We start from the raw sequence: 13142 nt of genomic DNA, 5'->3' as shown, positions 1-13142 counted from the left end.
TTGTCTGTGTCTATGTGTCAGCCCTGTGATGACCTGGCGACTTGTCCAGGGTGTACCCCGCCTTTCGCCCGTAGTCAGCTGGGATAGGCTCCAGCTTGCCTGCGACCCTGTAGAAGGATAAAGCGGCTAGAGATAATGAGATGAGATGAGATGCTGGAGGTGCTATATGTTATAATGTTTGGTGAGAACATTAACTGAGGCTGTTTACCTGTGCAGGTGTTCCTATTAAAGTGGCAAGTGATTGTAAGTGATGGGTTTGATAGAATGTAGTTCTATAACTTTTGATATGCAAAGATGCAAGTTAGAGAAGGACTGACTTCCAGGAGCTGCTCTTACTAAATCCAGTAATATGTACAACAACTCTCTATTGTACACACAACTTCCTGGATTCATTGGCTGTATCATGTGATATAACTGTCCAATCAGAATACATCAAACTAATACAATAATTACCTAAGTAGATCTTTACTTAACTTTCTGGACTTTTGTAATCCTGGCATAAAAAAAATAATTAAATGAATAATTTGCTTTCACATGCTAAAACAATGTCATTAAATGACAAATGTCATATTTGGTGCATTTTATAATTGATCATCTGCATAGTGCTCAAATTTCCATCCATTATCCATAACCACTTATCCTGTGCAGGGTCACAGGCATGCTGGAGCCTATTGCTGGGTTTCACGTGCCGTCACATCTGCCTCATTAGTTATTCAAAACTTTAGCTGGTGGTCTACCAAAGCTCAGTTGACAAAGCGTTTGTATGAAGGTGCACTGCTTGCATGAAAAATGCCTTATGCTTGCGTTGTTTTAGGTTGTTCAAATCGATCAAACCGTGAAACTGATAAAAGTTTCTTCAGGGTTCCCCATGAACAAATAAAAAAAGGGTGAATGAACACAGGATTTCACAAAAAGACGTTGAGAAAGGTGGCTTTTGAACCTCTCAGTGAAATCAAAGGGAGTCGAGTCGAAGCATGCTCGAGTTTGCAGTGATCACTTGGTGAAAGGTTTGTATCTCCCTCTCAGCTGTCCTTAGTGTTTTCCAAGTACTTTTCTTGCTATGTGTGGTTATTTTACGGTACTTTTTTTTTTAGCCACGAAGTGCTAAAGTACCCAGCTGTTTCTTTGTTTACTCCTCACGAAGTTCATATGCATGAAGGCCACGACAAAATTCTTCCCCAGCCATACAGTTACAATGCACCGTGATCACTTCTCCGCCTTGTTTAACTAAGATCCAGGTCTTTAAAGGGGTTTCTGATGATCTTTGTGAATGATTTACCTGAGAGATAAGAGCCAACACAAGTGAGAATCAAGCGAACTGTTGTTTTACACTTCAACTTGCAGCGCTTCATTGTAAAGACGCGAACGAAAAGCTTTAAAAAAAAAACTTACACAGGCAAAAACAATACAGGATTAATTCGGCAGGGACTTGATACCAAGGTCCTTTACCCAGCCACATACAAAAAAGTTGTAAGCCTCCATACTCTTCCATGCTTTCATCTGTTTTGCGGTGTTGAAGGACGTCTGCAACACCAGATAGTCCGAGATGTCTGGGAACTCAACTGAAGGGTCGTTTTCAAGATCGTATGACAAATCCTTCTTTCCCAGACTGTAGGGGTCGATTCCATTGCACATAGCAATCTTCTGAATATAGCTAAAGCCAGCAGTGGCTTCTAGATTACGAGCGTGCTCTGATAAGTTATCGTTAGTTGCTTGCACTACAGCAGCTGTTTAGACCACCAGCTGTTTCACTTCCAGTAAAACCACTAAGAAAATTCACGTGACTGAAACCCAGCAATCCCAGCTCACTATGGGCAAGAGGCAGGGTACACCCTGGACAGGTCATCTCAGGGCTGACACATAGAGACGAACAACCATTCAGACCTACGGTCAATTTAGAGTCACCAGTTAACCTAACCTGCATGTCTTTGGGGGAAACCGGAGCACCCAGAGGAAACCCATGCAGACACAGGGAGAACATGCAAACTCCGCACAGATAGGCCCGCATCAGCCACTGGGCTCGAACCCAGAACCTTCTTGCTGTGAGGCAGCAGTGCTAACCACTACACCACCGTGCCACCCTCTGCTCAAATTTACGAAAGGAAATGCATATTAATTCAAATTAGCAAACCATAGTACATATATACAGACAAAAAAAAAAACAATCTGCAAATAACAGAGAGACTATACTAACATTATTTTCAAATTATTGGTGATTTTCTATGATACAAAATCAGTTGGTGTCTGGAATAGTCTCTTCAGCTTTAGGAAATAAAACCTCTAAATATCATGCCTAAATATAAATACATTACCAGTGTTTTAGCCAATGTGCAACGTTACATTCCAATGAAGGACAATTACGATTAATTTATGGAAGCTGTTCAGATTTAGAGTTCATTTGTCTCATTTGTCCTTAAAGATATAGAAATTAAAGATTTAGCAATTCACTGATATGAGAAATATAAGATGATTTATGGCAGTGTCACTTCAGCATAATTAGGCTAAAGTCATTTCCAGCAAGGTTATGTAATTAATTTTCATTAATGGCTGGGAGATTGAATAAAGATAGCAAACAAATGATCATTTAATATGATTTAATGATGCTGCACATATGGGCTTCAGTGGGTTTCGATGGGCTTGCTGTTGGAAAATTGAGATCAATAACCCTGTCGGTAATTAAATTTTATATCATCACCATTTTGCATTATTAACTTTAGCTTCAGGTAAGAATTATGAAAGAATATCCAGTGATAGTTCAGTGATACGTAAAATAAATCACATTCTTCAAAGTACAACATATTTGACATTTCACAGCTGAGTAGTTTCTGTGAGTGACGAATAAGATGTCTGGTGCTCAGGATGAAATTAGGCTTCTCATTATTAAATAATTAGCATTTGGTTTGTATACAGACTTTTAATGGCAAAGTGAGTCGCGTTACTGATTGCAGTCATCATCTTGTTTGCAGATTTGTAACAATCTCAGTAATGGAGCTGGAAGATCTCTCTGTAAGTCATTTGGACTTAAGTTATCAACAAACATTTCTTGACCTTTAGTAGAGCAGGGGTATTCATCTAAAGCTTGAGAAGGTCCATCCATCCATCCATCCATTCATTATCTGTCAGGGTCGCAGGGGAAACCGGACCCAGTTCCAACTGACTTCAAGCGAGAGATAGGAATCACCCTGGAGGGGTCACCAGTCTATCACAGGGCTAACAACTATTCACACTCACATTCACACCTATGAGCACACCAGTTGACCTAATGTGCATGTCTTTGGACTGTCAAAGGAAACCCACACAAGCATAGGGAGAAAACACAAAATCCACAAAGAAAGGCCCCAGTCAGCTGTGAGGTTCGAACCCAGAACCTTCTTGCTGTGTAATGATGGTGCTAACCACTGTACCATCAAGCCACTCTCAAGAAGATCTAGCTACTTAAAATTTCTGGCTTCTAAGGCTACGTTTACATTAGACCGTATCTGTCTCGTTTTCTTCGCGGATGCACTGTCCGTTTACATTAAACCACCTGGAAACGCCGGGAAACGGGAATCCGCCAGCGTCCACGTATTCAATCTAGATCGTGTCAGCTCCAGTGCTGTGTAAACATTCAGAATACGCGGATACGCTGTGCTGAGCTCTAGCTGGCGTCTCATTGGACAACGTCACTGTGACATCCACCTTCCTGATTCGCTGGCATTGGTCATGTGACGCGACTGCTGAAAAACGGCGCGGACTTCCGCCTTGTATCACCTTTCATTAAAGAGTATAAAAGTATGAAAATACTGCAAATACTGATGCAAATACTGCCCATTGTGTAGTTATGATTGTCTTTAGGCTTGCCATCCTTCCACTTGCAAGTGGTAAGTGATATGCCCTGGGATCACACACACAGCGGCTCAGTCCCGAATCACTGCTAGTGTGCTTCACTGGCGCGCTCTGTGAGTTGCGCAGGGCCGGAGTGCGCACCCTCCAGAGGGCACTCGCTGTTCAGGGCGGAGTGATTTGGAGCGCAGGATGCCTGCGGAGCCGAGCGTATCCGTGTATTGGTATTGTTGTGTGCACGCAAATCATGTATTGGTGTTGCTGTGTGCACACTAATCATTTTAAAAACGTTAATCTGATGATCCGCTGATACGGTCTAATGTAAACATGGGCTAAAGTTCTGGAGAGTTCAATTACTCTTAATACTTAACCATTATTTGTTAATTCATGGCTATAATTAAAGCAGAACTGAAGTCCTTTTTAAACTTGCTTTATTTCTTAATTAACGTGTTATTCAATTACGTTTTCGGTTTCAGTAACCTTATATCATGACTCATACGTATTGGCAACTAATTGCAATTAAATATTATACTTATCGGCCTATTCGGTTTTTAGCCATGTTGAATTTCGTTCGTTTGGTCCATGGCAGGCGTCGCTTATCCGCGCGATCTTCACGAGACTTGTGCAAGACTTCGAAACGTGAAGTGTCAGCCAGGTGTCAGTGCCACCATTTTGAAAACTGTTTTCCAAACGAAATATTACACAAAAACGAGTTTAAATGACGATTACTGCATACTTTTTTCAAACTTTACTGATTGCTATCAAAACAAACCTTAGTGAGGATTATTTACACCCTATATAGTGCACTCAAAGTATCCCACAATGCATCATGAAAAGTAGTGTACAACGATGGTCACTAACCAGCATTGTGGTCGTGCTGAAAGAAATCAAATTAAAAGTCTCAAATTTGATTGAATAAAAGGCAGCGGCAAAGAAGAAAGTATTCAGCCTTGATTTAAAAGAGCTGAAAGATGCAGCAGACACAAAGTACTTTATATTTATTAATGAGGGAAATACGCTCAGTATAATATGTATTTATCACAAAAATACATGCATGTATTTATTGTTTTGAAAACCCACCAGCCGACTGATCTGGCACGTTTTAATTGTGCGATAGTAATGACGTAAATACCAGCGTGACAGAGTAGTGTCCGAAAGCGTTTTTTTTTTTTTTTTTCATTTTACCAATGAGCTCACTGTATAGTCCTCTATATAGTAATTCCCGATATAGTGAGTAGGGAGTAGTGAACAAGTGAGCGATTTCAGACACCTGGTTTGATTTCCGCTGTACGTTTTACTTCTGTCCTACGATGTCTCGCACAGGTCTCAATGAATCTCGTTTACGGCCATTGCTTTGACATATGGACTGATATATTGCATAGCATATTTCAAACACTCATAACTTGCTATAGCAGTGACAAAATAGCTCTCAAAAATGCATTCCAATATTTAATAAAATGAGAGAAATAGAATTTTAATGATAAAAAAAATTGCCTTGAGTTCTCCTTTAAGACATTGTTTTTTCAAGTGGCTATATTTTTGTTTCTCACTGCTACTTCATAAATGTAGGTGCTAAAGAAGGCAACTGGACTTGCTTGAAATCCTTGAATACATTTCACCTCTGATCCAAAAGACATACATGTTGTTTACCAGCTGGGAGGTCTGTACCGTGAAATACCATGACCGAGGTCTCGAAAGTATTGAGCGAGGCCCTCTGGGCCGAGGTCAGCATTTAAGGCCGAGGTCATGGTATTTCACCATATGGACCAACCTTAAGCTGGTAAATAATATATTTATTTTTTTCTTTACCAAATTCTAACAGAAAACGAGAGCTCCTGAAAGGGAAAACCGAGCCAAGCCAAGGCGAGCCACCATTTTGAATCCTCATTCACGGCTGTAATGCAAATTGTTTTCTCCTCGGTATACAAGTGCACTTCCATGGCAGGAAAAAACTACATTTTGGCGCCTATGTAGTCCCCTATTTATACAAAATTGAGTAATTCAGGATTCAGCCATGTTTTTTGCTCTGTGTTAGCAAGTTAGAGGTTTTTAGCTTTCTCCTGAAATGTTTTCTTTTATTTTGTCTTCATCGGGGTAGTAAAACTCGTTTTCGCTGTGAACACTGTCGTTATCGCTATCTATGCTGTAAAATTAATGCTATTTTGAATCCTCATTCACGGCTGTAATGCAAATTGCTTCTTCCTCGGTATACAAGTGCACTTCCATGGCAGGAAAAAAAACTACATTTTGCCGCCTATGTAGTCCCCTATTTATACAAAATTGAGTCATTGAGGATTCAGCCATGTTTTTGCTCGGCGTTAGCAACAGTTAGAGGTTTTTAGCTTTCTCCTGAAATGTTTTCTTTTATTTCTTCTTCCTCAGGGTAGTAAAACTTGCTTTCGCTGTGAACACGGTCGTTATCGCTATCCATGATGTAAAATTAATGCTATTCTCCTGAGAAATGCGAAAATAAATGTTGACAAAAATTGCTACTATGTTTGTTGTTGCTGTGAACGAGCGAGTCGCCAGAAGTCCATAACCGGGGTCCGTAACCGGGGTCCATACCATAGGATACGGACCCGCTTGCCAGCCAATCAGAGCGCGGGATTTGATGGAAACCGGACCGTAAAAAAAAAAAATAGTGGGGTATTTTCAGATATTTATCCTCTAGTGCAGGGGTGTCAAACCTGATCCATAAAGGGCCTTGTGGCTGCAGGTTTTCATTCCAGCCATGCAGCAGCACACCTGACTTGGCTCATTCAATCAACTGAACTGTCTTCACACAGTCAAATACTTGCAGCCACACCCACCCTTGATTAAAGGGTGGGTGTGTCAGTTGATTGAATAAGCCAAATCAGGGTGCTGCTGCATGGCTGGAATGAAAACCTGCAGCCGCATGGCCCTTTATGGATCAGGTTTGACACCCCTGCTCTAGTGGATCAAAAGTAACCCTAAGGAGAATCATTGAGGTCACATGGGTCGTTGACCCTGTCAGTCATCCTGTAGGTTGTTAGCACCTTCTTCAGCATCTACGTTTTATGATGACCTGGATGACTGAGAACCTTAACAGACATACTGCCACTTCATGTTACTACTTTTGACCAGTGCCACTGACTCTGGAGACATGAATGAACACATTTCTCACTGTTTACTAATTCTGTTTTTATCAGCAACCTTTTTTTCACAATTTCTGTGATGTTAAATGATATTTCAAAAACCGGAGTGACTGCTGATTTTTTTTTTTTCCACGTGATTGGGTCTACAGTATTTTTTTTTAATTTGCGAAAATATCTTGCTGGGTCCACATCCAGGGCACAGTCAATCAGCTGAAGACCCCGACTTGTCCATTTTTCCACCAATATACTGTATTTGGGTAGCCAGTTTGTGGTTGTGGATTTTTAGTACTTTCATTGTCTGCTTAGTGCTGTCTCAATTTCAAATTCAGTTAAAAGAGTATCTTTGTTGTTAACTTTTATGATGTTGAAAAATGAACATCAGTTGACATTAATGTTGAGAATCTGTTGATAGAATAATTTATGACAGTTTATAGATTGGGCCTTTAAAGCGGATATGGAGGACGGCTTGGAGACACAGTGAGAAAGATGAGATTGAGATGGTTTGGACACATACAGAGGAGAGATGCAGGGTATATTGAGAAAAGAATGCTAGAGATGGAATTGCCAGGTAGAAGGACAAGAGGAAGACCAAATAATGAGATTTATGGATGTGGTTAAGGAGGTCATGAGGATGGTTGGTGTGACAGAAGAAGATACGGAGGACAGGAGGAGATGGAGGGATATAATTTACTGTGGCGAACCTTAACGGGAACAGCCAGAAGAAGAAGATTTAAAGTGGACTATTCAAAGTGTTACAAACTTTCTTATTAAATGACTTTCCCTCAGGCAGAAAAAAGAGAGAGAGAAAAAACAAATCATTTAAAAAAATTCATATTCTGCTGATGGAAGAATTACAATTCAGCCAAGAAGTATTCAGTGATATTGAGTAAGCTAGTCATGATCATCTACTTTAGAGCAAATACATTTTCCTTGATTCAGGACATAAATAGGGGGCGGCACGGTGGTGTAGTGGTTAGCGCTGTCACCTCACAGCAAGAAGGTCTGGGTTCGAGCCCCGTGGCCGGCGAGGGCCTTTCTGTGTGGAGTTTGCATGTTCTCCCCGTGTCCGCGTGGGTTTCCTCCGGGTGCTCCGGTTTCCCCCACAGTCCAAAGACATGCAGGTTAGGTTAACTGGTGACTCTAAATTGACTGTAGGTGTGAATGGTTGTCTGTGTCTATGTGTCAGCCCTGTGATGACCTGGCGATTTGTCCAGGGTGTACCCCGCCTTTCGCCCGTAGTCAGCTGGGATAGGCTCCAGCTTGCCTGCGACCCTGTAGAACAGGATAAAGCGGCTAGAGATAATGAGATGAGATGAGGACATAAATAGAATTATTCTATCTACATTCACTGGCCAACCACACACTCTGATTGGCTACTCTACTACTAAGCTATCAGCTCATATCCCGTGAGTAGAGAAAAACAAAATGGCAGAGCGTGTTGCTGAACCAATCAAGGATGAAATAAAATCTCTACTCGAAAACAAAACCCCAGAAAATACAAAAAAGCAACAAAATATAGAATAAAAGTATTTGATAGTAAGAACATATCTTTTTTAATTTTTCAAGAATTATTATTATAGCATTTTTCATAAATTGCTACTGTCATTTCGCCAGTTTGTTTACATTCTAAGCTGAAATGATTTTGTCGGACATTTTGTATAAAGTTTTTATTTAACAAATTTGCAAAAATTCTAATTCTCTGTTTCTCAAAATCCACTGAATGTGGATAGCATCAAACAGTTATTCCACTCAATCTCGTTGTACATGGCTTATAGCCAACTCGGCACTACAAGCCTCGTCGGCTATCAGCTCATGTATGACTCGATTTCATGGCATAACTGTTAAATATCTCCATTAAATTTCCAAATCCTTGTATAACAGGCATTAGGAAATGCTTGAACTCTCCTAAGCTTTCCTGAAAAAGTATCTTCAATATCTTCAGATCTTCCTTTGCTCGATACTACCAAGAAAAAAAATCTCCTATTTTTGAACCGAGCTTAACTTTACAGGAATTCAAAATGGGCTGGTGCAAGAGGAGGAAATAAAGTCTTACCACTCAGCTCTCTCACAGTTAAATCCCCTAATCAATTTCCAGTAAGCATGTGCGAACGGGTTGCATGATTGATACCACTTTATGGACATCCTCTGATCCAGTGATTTACTCTTGTGTATGGAGTAATTCAGACTACAACACGTGTCATATGACTTAATTCCTGGTATCGTGACCTCAGGTGGACTGGATCAGATAAACCAGAATTAGCATTTAGTTTAACATCCATTTTCCTCAGTGAAATGCTCTAGTTCTCAAAATCCAGTGAATGTGGATAGAATAAAACAGTTATTCCACTCAGTCTCATCGTACATGGCTTATAGCCAATTCGGCACTACACACCTAAGGCTACATCCACACGACAACGGCAACGAGATTTTTTTTTTTAATATCGCGTCCACATGGGCAACGAATCAGTAAAATATCAGGTACTTATGGCAACGGATCGCTTGCTGAAAACGATGCAATACACATGTCACACCTCTACGTGCGCTGTAAGACGGTCCCATCGGAGACACCAGAACAATAGAAGAAGTAGACACATGCACATAAACCCCTTCTTCTGTAGCATCAGCCACAAAGTTTTGATTATTAATCTGTAGCGTAAAACGAAAGACGCGGAAAGAGGAATGATGGGGGTAGATGGAAGCCGGTACGCCAACATTCTGATATCCTCCAGAATTCTTTAATGGTCCGGAATAAATTGAATGCTACACGTTGATGGATTACTCTGTTCTTCTACGCCCTTTTTGAGGAATGTATTGTCGGACTTAAACCAACATCTGAAGAGGTGAGATCGCTCCTTTTTTTTTTTTCCTATTTTTGCTGGCGGGATTGACTCTGCCCTAAGGGCTATTCTCTCACTCTCTCTCTCTCACTTTGCACCATTACACAATAAATATTCACAGTGAAAATATTTTGTAAGCGCGTTTCATGAACCAAGTTATAGGATTTGTTGACAACTCGCATCGAGTTTGTTACACTTCTACCTGGCGTGAAGCACTGACAGTCATGTGGTTGTGACGTCATCGTAAACAAATCCGTTCTACTCATCCAGACGACTTCGCAACGGGGCCGTTGCCAGATTTTTTCACTCTGGAACCGTTCTCAAAAGATTTCATTTTGGGGCACCCAAAATGCCGGTGCTGTGTGGATGCCAGGCCGAAACGATAAACAATTTTATCAGATTCACCTGAATCCGTTGCCGTGTGGACAGGGCCTAAGTCAAAGTCCCTCTCATGCCACAATCTGGTCTTCCCAGGCAGTCTCCTGTCCAAGTACTAACCAACTCTTTAAGGCTACGTTTACATTAGACCGTATCTGTCTCGTTTTCTTCGCGGATGCACTGTCCGTTTACATTAAACCCCCTGGAAAAGCCAGGAAACGGGAATCCGCCAGCGTCCACGTATTCAATCTAGATCGTATCTGGTCCGGTGCTGTGTAAACATTCAGAATACGCGAATACGCTGTGCTGAGCTCTAGCTGGCGTCTCATTGGACAACATCACTGTGACATCCACCTTCCTGATTCGCTGGCGTTGGTCATGTGACGCGACTGCTGAAAAACGGCGCGGACTTCCGCCTTGTATCACCTTTCATTAAAGAGTATAAAAGTATGAAAATACTGCAAATACTGATGCAAATACTGCCCATTGTGTAGTTATGATTGTCTTTAGGCTTGCCATCCTTCCACTTGCAAGTAATAAGTGATCTGCGCTGGGATCACACACACAGCGGCTCAGTCCCGAATCGTGGCTTGTTCACTTCACTCGCGCGCTGTGTGAGCTGCGCAGGGCCGGAGTGCGCACCCTCCAGAGGGCACTCGCTGTTCAGGGCGGAGTGATTTGGAGCGCAGGATGCCTGCGGAGCCGAGCGTATCCGCGTATTGGCGTTGCTATGTGCACGGCTAACGGTTTTAGTGTAAACGCGAATCGTTTTAAGAACATTAATCTGATGATCCGCTGATTCGACGTAATGTAAACGTAGCCTAAGGCATATGGGTGCAGCACCAATCTCCATTTCAATAGCCCTCAGCCTCTCACCTATACAGCTAGGGTTACAGTGGGGGGCTGGTCCTCTGGTAACCGTGAGAGCTTGACTTCCCCACTCGCATCTGTATTGCAGCATGCCTTGCCAGATGGTAGTAGGTACCATTTTTACCTCCGCCAAGGAGGTTATGTTTTCGGTAGCGTTGGTTTGTTTGTTTGTTGGTTTGTCTGTTAGCAACATTACGGAAAAAGTAATGAACGGATTGCTCTGACATTTTTTTCCAGAGGTGTGACTGGGCACAAGTAATAATCCATTAAATTTTGGTGGTGATCCGGATCACCTTCTGGATCCCAGATTTTTTTAAAGGATTAATTTTTTTCCCATTGAAATGAATGGGTGCGCGACGCAAAAAACAGATTTTTCCTTCTGTAGGCCAAACCGTGAAGTATAAAGTCGTGAAACTTGGTACACTGATAGAGGAGTGGACCATGATTGATTTCATCAAGTTTCATGTTGGTACGTCTCACATTCTAGCGCCACCAACTGATCACAGTCTTACGTGCGTTCATGCACGTAACTTGTGATCCGTATGTCCAATTTTCATAAGTCTGGTGCCGTTGGAATCCTTGGAGCTAGACGATTCCAACGCACCCTATGACGATTTCTCCGCCTAATTAGATTTTCCGCCATTTTGAATTTTGTCCAAAGTGAAGGTAGAGTGACCCTGGCCGCATGTTTTGTCCGATCATCACAAAACTTGGCATATATGATCTCCAGTCCATGCCTAATGAATGATATTTGTTTTGCTCTCATACGTCGAAGTGTTCGCCCGTGGCAGCCAATCAAAATCGATGGCAAAGCCACCAAACAGGAAGTGAGCTCATACCACGGAAACGCTTTGACTTATCAAGACCATATTAAGTGGCATGACTTTGGACACCATCCAAACTATCCGCATCAAATATGATATCATTTAGCCACTAGGGGGCGTCACAATTAGAAAAAACGTATTTTGGCTCATATCTCAGAAACGCTTTGACATATCAAGACCATATTTGTTGAGATGACTTTCGGCACCAGTTCATGTACCCTCATCAAATTTGGTGTCATTTGGCCACTAGGGGGCACAACAATGAGCAAAAACGTGTTTTGGGTCATATCTCTTTACGGATTTAGAATTACATCTACATTTTCATGTTAGTGATGCTCTGGGATGTCCCTGTAACCAGCCTGTCATCTCCATATGAGAATCCGTCTTGTGTCTTGGACAAACTTTCACGTGTTGACACAAAACTTGTCGTGTGGGCTTGCGGTCACCTCTCTTGCCGGGTCGCCATGGCGGCACACCTGAGCAAGCACACTTTCGCATTTTCTCCAGAAATGCATTCTAGTTATTATTATTACCTCTGCCAAGGAGGTTACATTTTCGGTAGCGTTGGCTTGTTTGTCTGTTAGCAACATTATGGAAAAAGTAATGAACAGATTGCTCTGAAATTTTTTCCAGAGGTGTGACTGGGCACAAGTAACAATCCATTAAATTTTGGCAGTGATCTGGATCACCTTCTGGATTTTTTTTAAAGGATTCTTGGCAGAGGTCTGCACTGTCCAAGTGCTTTTCTAGTTATTTATGGTCTTTGGTATGACCTGACTGGGAGTAGAACTCACAATCTCCCAGTTAAGAGGTGGATACGCTAACCACAAGGCCAATTTGCTGGACTATTTACCTAAAACAGAGCATAAAATTGCTGTTTCACTCTGGAAAAAACCCCCAAAGTTTTTTCAAATGGAAAGAGTCAGTGTGTGTGTTTGGCACCTTTTTATGTATGGATCTGCATATAATCCACAACTTTTAGACTTTTTGTGGCTTTTGTCTGCTCTTTAATTCAATTTTAATAAATTGTATTTAACCAACGTACAAGATTGGTAAATTACAAAAATGTATTAAATTACAAAAGTAATAAGAGCAAAATGGAATCATTATTATTTATGTTGTTGTTGTTGTTGTTGTTGTACAGGGTGTTTCAAAAAATTTGATATTATTTGAGATGTAAATATCCCAGAAATTACATAGTCTCTAAGCAAATGAAACTGAACAGGCTTAATGTTGAGCAATATAAGATTTATTCCTCAAAATTTTAATGAGAAATTCAAAGGTATGTGGATTCC

At 41.3% G+C, this 13142-nt stretch overlaps 1 protein-coding gene across 1 annotated transcript in view; it reads left to right on the top strand.

The window, feature by feature from the left end:
- The window catches only part of LOC132867605 (contactin-associated protein-like 2), a 386791-nt gene that overhangs the window by 267499 nt on the left and 106150 nt on the right, over positions 1-13142 (top strand). The gene's annotated exons all lie outside the window — the stretch shown is intronic.

This window comes from Neoarius graeffei, chromosome 19 (genome assembly GCF_027579695.1).
Source record: "Neoarius graeffei isolate fNeoGra1 chromosome 19, fNeoGra1.pri, whole genome shotgun sequence".
Taxonomy (NCBI): Eukaryota; Metazoa; Chordata; class Actinopteri; order Siluriformes; family Ariidae; genus Neoarius; species Neoarius graeffei.
Note: the sequence above shows the minus strand (reverse complement) of the source record. Positions and strands in the feature narration are given on the sequence as shown.